At 45.0% G+C, this 7,611-nt stretch overlaps 1 pseudogene; it reads right to left on the bottom strand.

The window, feature by feature from the left end:
- Positions 1–1,028: 1,028 nt before the first annotated feature.
- On the bottom strand, positions 1,029–7,326 carry LOC134524283 (E3 ubiquitin-protein ligase RBBP6-like; annotated as a pseudogene).
- Between the last annotated feature and the right edge of the window lie 285 nt (positions 7,327–7,611).

Below are 7,611 nucleotides of genomic sequence, written 5' to 3'. Positions count from 1 at the left end.
AGATGGACACAGCACTAGGCACCGTCTGTAAAAGACTCCAAGCTTTTAAATGAAAGCAAAGAAGGGGAAAGAGACATTGGGGAAACAGGAAAACAGACAGAGAAAGCAAGCTTTCCAAACAAGTATCAGCATATACTGCTCATTGTAACGCTTTATTGCCATGACCATCTACCCTAGCTAGAAAAGAAAACTTCTTGCCAGCCTCGCGTTGGAAGCTTGGTACCCGAAAAACACTTGTGTTTAACAGAAGCTCTCTCAAGAGCTAGTGGTTGGAAGCAGCAACGCTACCAGGTTCAAGGCCCACATCTCCTCAGTTCACATGCTTAAGTCAGTTTTGCAAAGCCAGCCAGAAAGCGGAATGGAACCTCAAAATGCAAACCACCTCTTTCCACCGATGCCAGTAAAAATGCCACGAATACACGGGATTGGAAGTTTTGTTGGAAATACATGAACTGCAACAGAATCCTAATCGTCTTCCCATTTAGTATTTGCATTTTCAACCCCATACAATAAGACAGAATGCAATGCTGCTGGCAGTCTCTAGAAAACACACAATTCTAGCACAAAGGAGCACATAGGTAGACATGTAGAGGTCAATACAACTTGGGAGGATCCCATAGGTCTTTTGGGGTTCCCTATGGGGGATATTGAGGGGTTTTTGTGTCCCGTGGGTGGGGTTTATAGAATGATAGAATGGTTCAGGTTGGAAGGGACCTTCAAGATCATCTAGTTCAAAGGCCCCTGCCCTAGGCAGGGACACCTCCAACAAGAGGTTACCCCATTTTCCGGAGTTACCCCGGGGAAAGCGTTACCCCTCATCCTATCATTACATGCTTTGATGAAGACAGCCTCCCCAACCTTCCTGTACGCCCCCTTCATGGACTGGAAGACTGCTATAAGGTCTCCTCCGGGCCTTATCTTCTGCAGGCTGAACAACCCCTTGTCTTTCGGCTCTTTAGGATTTTTTCCTGCAGCTTCCTCATGTTTTGCAGACACGTTACTTCAACAGACGTCTTCAGCGGGGGCTGTTATGTCATTATTATACTGCTCCATGGTCTTGATGACAAAACGCAATGATGGTCCTTGTCAAACATTTTATCTCCTTCTCTTCTTCTTTTTTCGGGTTTTGCATCAGAAGGTTTGCTGTTTTCAGCAGGTTTTTTGACTTATGCTCTTTGTTGGAGGGCTTGTCCGACTTGGTTTCTTTTGGATGGTCTTTCTTGGCCTTTTCCTCCTTGGCTGGCCTGGTTTCTGGGTCATTTTTGTCAATTCTGGGTGAACTTTCCATGGGGTAACAAGAGCCTTCTCATTGTCCTTGGCAACCCCTCCTTCACTTTTTTTCACAGGAGGTTCCTGTGAAATACTGGGAGATTCTTCACGATCGGTGTCCAGCTTCTCTTGGGAAGCTTTAGCTGTGTTGTCTTTCTTGGGAGGAACGGCCACCTCTACTTTCATCTTTGCATTTCCTTCTCTTTTTTCTCCTTTTCAGACACCGATTGGAAAGCAATAGAATCTGCTTCCAAAGGCTCGTCTCGCACAGGAGTGGTGTCATCTCTGTCTGGGAGTGTGAACAGAGAGCCTCTTTTAACGTCTTCTGCTGTTACTGGCTCTCTTGCTTTTCTCACACCTGCTAAAAACTCAGCATTGGGAAATCCTTTATTCTCGTCCCCTTTTCTTCTCTTCCAGTGTTTTTTACATTCGTTTCCTTTGCCATCTTCCAGTGGATATTCCATGTCCTTCTTATTTGATTTTGGTGGATCTGTGATGCCGTGGCGCGCTCTTCCAGGAGGTTTTTCAGGGTCATGTCCGTCTCCATTATGACTTCTGTGGCTTTGCCCACCAGGATAGCCTTCCCTGCATCCCCCAGCATATGGCAAATTCTCTCGTCCGGTCCCAGGTGGACCAAACCTATCTGGAGAAATGGTCTCTCTATTTACTGGTGGTCGAGGTTGAGCGCCAACAGCAAAGCCCTTGTAAAAGTTTTCATACCATTCTCTATAGTTCTTTCCCCATTCTCTGTAACTCTCCTTTTCAGATGGATCTCTGAGGTCAACAGATCTGCCATGGTAAACTTTCATATCATAGGGGGGAACTTCTCAGTATCTGTTAAAGTACTGCCTTTCTCCATCCCCTTGAGGTGTAGTCCGTTTAGTGGGAGACTGGCCTCTAAACGCTGAAGACCTTTATGGTGAATGGTATCTTCTGTATGGGGGTGACCGTGACCTTGAACGGTGATAACCGTGTGACCTTGACCTAGAGCGATAGTTACGACGCTTCTCTTTGCCTCTTCTTGGATAGGGTGGTGATCGTGAGAAGGAAGGAGAACGGGAACGACTAATGGATCGAGAGTAGGAGCCAGAGTGGGAAGAACCTGATCTTGACTTGGCGTGGGTATACGAACTTCTAGAGTGAAATGAAGCCCTATAGGGAGAATTGGACCTAAGAAAAAAACCAACACAAAAACAATAAATGAAGTTAATTCACACCAGTCACTCTCCCGTTTGGTTTTTTTCCTCCCAAAATTAGTTGTTTGGGTTTTTTTTCCCCTCTCCATATGCTTATGTCAAAGCTGCTTTCAGCTGCTGACATAACACTACTGCCGATTGAAGAACGTGATAACATGTAAAAGTTTCTGCTTACAAGACAGAACACCTGCTGCTTTGATAGTGTAAAAGCATAGAGGAAGGGTAAGTCTATATCCACTCATTTCTGTCACATGAACGACCGCAGCTATTGATTGAAGGTGCCGTATACTGGCTTCTGCTGGTACGTGGAGGCACACGTGTTTCACTACTCGGGCACGACACGCAGTGCAAATCCTTTTTGGTGCAGTAAGACGCCAAGAGAGCAAGTCTTAATGGTTACAGTGCACTATCAAACATCAAGAAGACACGATTCAGCCTGAAGACAGTAAAGGTCAATTTTAAAATGCCCGCTCAGTCGATTTAACTTCACTACTGATTTGGCAATTTGTACAAGATGCAAAATACGGCAAAAGACGGATTGTGCGGCAATCCGACATACAGGGCACTTCTAGCCAGATGTCCTAGGAAAATTTTGCACATCATAGCTCTAACCAAGGATAGTGACGGCTTCTGAACTCAGCCTCTAGTACTATGACCCATTGCCATTACTCTAGGAAAGGTACTGGCAGCGTCACTAATAGAGCTATTCAGACTGCCGCCCGCATGATTTTTGGGGATCGAAGACGTCAGCTACCCTGAGCTTTCTCTTCACAAGTTTTGCTTTTATTATTTTTTAAAGAACCATTTCACGTTATTCCGTGTATGTTCCTTAGCATCATTCCTCCCCTTTAGTAAGAGAGCTTTAGTAAGAGAGACACCTGCTCCTTAACAACTGCTGCCCAATTCTATCCATCTGTCTACTGTAACCTCTGCCCTATGTGAGCTAGTACCCTACATAGGAAACTCCCATCGCAGCTAAAATCAAGTTTTTCAGCTCTGTTTGGCCAGCAATCAAAAGGGTGGCTTTCCTTTGATTCTATTTCCTTTTTATATGTAACTACAGTTTCCTCAAAAACCGTTCATTTTTCCGAGTCCTCTTTTCAATCATGTACCAGGGTTTTATGTTAAATAATGTCACGGCAAGCACAGACTCCCTCTGTCAAAGCCAATTCAAATTAAGCCATTTAAAAATTAATGACCACTTGTATTCTCCACAGCTATCTGGGCATACTTTCTTCATTGTAAATCAGCGGTTGTGTAAGTTAGGTGTTATGGCCTCGTTACAAGCAGTAATATATGGAATTGCTGTGGAATACTTACAGTTCCCAGCCTGGTCCACCACCTGCTGAGCGAGGTGTACTGGCTCTCGTTGGATGACCTTCTGGAGTCGGGAGAGGAAAAAGAGGAAAATCCCATTCAGTGTATCTGAAGGCAATCTTTTTAAAGAAATTCTGAAGTTATAGTCACGTACCAGTCGTGGGCACTGATTGTCCTTGGGGGCCCGGAAGACTTGGGAATGCTGGTTGTCTTCGTACAGGAACCTGACGGGCCTTGTCAGTAAATGCAAACGGTTGGAAAACAAGCTCCACTAAATGCAAGAATCACTGCATATGTTGAAATACAACTTACCTTCTCTTTCAACAAACTGCTGACTGACCGCGAGGAAGATGCAGAAGGCTCAGCAGCAGTCACCAGAGCAGCAGGAGGTAATACGCTAGCGGCATTGCTACAAAAAAAACCCAAATTTTTATTGTTCAAGCAGTCTTTTGAAGTGCTACTTGAAATGGGAAGTCCAAGGTGAGAAAAGGCTGACTACTGTAAATGGACAAAAAAATTTACAAAATAGTCTTCACCAGATTTACAAAAGTGAAGTTGGCCGATTCCAAATGCAGCGCTGTCGAGAAGTCCATGCGGACTGCTGGCAGTTAAAGAGAAAGCTCACTGGAAACGTATTTCATTCAGGTAGCTGCGCAGGAAAGGATTGGAGTACGTTTAACCCCCAGAGAGAGCCTCAGTTGTGGAAGATGGAAACACTGCAATTCTGTTAGGAAATGTTTCTGTGCTACTTCAGGGGCTGCCTTAGAGGTTCTTTTGGACTGTGATCCTTTGTAGTCAGCGGTACGGCTGAGCCTGACACTCTTCTGGACAGAGTGGCTGTTTGCACCCAAGGCACACAGTCAAAGGATATAAGCCCTGAACAATAGCACAGGTTTTTCACGTATTTTCCGATGACTTCATGGGTTGCACACTTAGACGGTCATGTTTGTAAATACTTCACATTTACAGTGCTTCAGTGTTTATTATCCAATCGGTATGCGTCGCTGACTACGCTGCGTATTACTGAGGGTGACTCTGACTTATCATGAGATCGAGGACAGAAATACTGTAGAAAGAAGTTCTGTGAAAACACCTGGCCTATTTTACCCATAACTGTGCTTTGACACTTTTCATGAAAATGTTATTTCCTCAGGATTAAAGAGAAATCAACGCACTCAAGAAGGTTTGCCATAACAAAATGGTTTCTTTAGGGATTGCTAGCCGCTTCAAATGAAAGGGCTCCTGGGGAAAAAGCGTTCCTCTCTCAGGGTAAGCCTGTACGCAATGACTGATAAGGGAAGCAAACAAGCAATACTTGTGAGAACATTCTTGCAGGAGGCACACTTCCAACTCACCAAAGTGTCCTCATTCAAAGCGAGGACTTTCACAAAACAGAACTTCCGCAGTTATCTGGAACTGTCACTAATGAGACATAAATCGCTGGCGGAGAAGCTCAAGAAGAGGAATCTAACTTTGGCATCTGGGTGTCTCTCACATTCATGTTGATCTACAGATTTACTTACTGAAAAGGTCCAGGAGGTGCAACAGTCATGAGTGGTGGTGGAGGTGGTGGCGGCTGCTGCTGCTGCTGCTGAATGGTCTGGTGGAGCCCTTTTGTGTAGCCCGTTCCATTGCTGAAGTTGTTCACAGCCTAGAGGCAGAAAAACATTTACCACAAGGTAATATGAAACTTCAGTAGATGCATGAACAAAAGCCTCCACAGAGCAAAATTACTTGTGTAGTCCTGTACACGCTGTCAATCCTAAAATGAATCAACATAGAAATACACAAACACATCGCCTTAAACGCTGATAGTAACAACTGGTAACTCAGAGTACCTGTATTTAAAATACTTCAGTGTTAACACCGAATTGGAAAGTAAGGCAATCATGTTAAACAAAAGCGCGACCTGGATTTGCCCCATTGTCTCCAAAGAGTTCTCAGCTTCTCTAACAACAGATAATGGGTTTGAAAAGTAAATGCAGCCTATTTAACTTAGCGGTTTTTGAGGAGATGTAAATTAACATTTTCTCCCCTTTTGGCTTTTTGCAAACAGACTTTTCTTACAGTTTACGTAAAAGTCATCCTGTTACCTTGCGCAGGAACTTGTTGGCAATTAAAGCATCAGGGGAAACGTCTGTCTGATGACACGTTGGGCATGTGTGTTCCTCAGATTCCAGCAATGCTGTTCTGATGCCTGTGCATAATTAGAATCATCAAAGTAGGTTTAGCCAACGTAAGGAAATTTTGGGGGCTCCAATCAATCGTAAAAAGACTTATATGATTAATGGGGGAATATGGTCTTGAATTGAGGGCACGAAGCGATGAATGTTCAATAGTGTAACACATCTCTAGGACGCAGCAAAAAACTGTGCCGTTTTGATATTTCACTAACGTAACATTTGAAGACGGCTGCGCCTGGATGTTTCGACTATTCTTTTTGGCAGTCTCTAGTGCAGTGGTGGTGCACTAGATGTGGTGGTGGTGCAGGCACCACCCTCCAGGTTAATGAATAAAACACACCTCAAAAGAACATCCGTAGCCTCGAGTTCTGAAGGTTTTAACCAGCTCTCCCGTGGAAAAGAATGTGGCTTAAATGCCTAGCTATCGGTTTGTGGCAGACCACAGTACGGTTGGCTGTACTGAGCCAACCAGAGTTGGCTACACGATTTTGTGTGAGAGAAAGGGCTGTGAAAAAACCTAAATGCTTTCAATATCTAATGCTGTAATCACCTGCGCAGCTAGGCACTCTCCTCGTGCTCGTCTGCATGTAAAGGGGATTTAAACAGATACGTAAAAAAGGAAAAAAGCTTTCTGTCTTTCTTTTTCGTCCTTTATACGAGAAGAGTCCTTTCCTGTCCAGCGGACACTTAAGTATGGAATAGAACTGGTAACAAAGAAATTTGTCATCTTCTGTTTCTGCTCTCAGAAAGTCAGATGTGGTGTTTGGAATGAACAAACAGGGCAGGAACACTTACATTCGTCACAATAACTGTTTCCACAGCAGGGAATAATGGCTGCATCAGTCATTATCTCTTTACAAATGAGACATAACAACTCAGCTGGAACAGGGTCTGAGGAGGTGGAGGAGGAGGAGGAGGAGGATGGCTCCCCTAGTAAGAAGGGAGGCTTCTCCTTCTTTCCTCTAGCGTAAGCTTCCCTGGAGGGTGGGGCGGGGAAGGAAAAAGAAAAAAGTTAACGATAGGTACAGGAAAACTTTTCCAAGCTCTGAAGTTCCAGGGGCATGAACAGTAGGACCGCCCTATTTTAGTACGAGGAAGTATCACGGATTTTGCGGTTAACATACAATGGCAATGCTTCCTCCCCCGTGGTTACAGATGCCGGCCAACTTGGCTGCATTTACGCATGGTTTCTCTCCTTCACCTTTTGGTCAGTCCAGTTAGTTCCATACTTACGCATTAATAATTGGTATCGCATATGTTCCGCTCTTTGTCAGCATAGCACCCTTTGTATTGGGATCTTCCACCTCCATCATGAAACTCCTTGGAATTCCTGTGCTCTTCTTAATTCTGGGAACAGGCTTAAAATTAAAATTAAAAACAACCCCAACTCTCTCTGCCTGTCTGAATTACTGAATTACCAGGCCCGGCAGACCTGGGCAAAAGGCCCGAGCAGAGAAGAGCTTCCCTTGGGGCGAGAGGATCTGCTGGGCTCAGCTGGCAGAGGAGGAGCTCAGGCAACACTTCAGCAAACGGCAGATGCCCAAGTCCCTGCCGGGCCCTGCTGGGCTGCACCCTCAAGTGCCCGGGGAGCTGGCAGATGGGCTGGGGAGGCCACTGCAACAGGGAGCTGTGCCTCAGGACTGCAC

Source organism: Chroicocephalus ridibundus, chromosome 16 (assembly GCF_963924245.1).
Source record: "Chroicocephalus ridibundus chromosome 16, bChrRid1.1, whole genome shotgun sequence".
In the NCBI taxonomy this organism is placed as follows: domain Eukaryota; kingdom Metazoa; phylum Chordata; class Aves; order Charadriiformes; family Laridae; genus Chroicocephalus; species Chroicocephalus ridibundus.
Note: the sequence above shows the minus strand (reverse complement) of the source record. Positions and strands in the feature narration are given on the sequence as shown.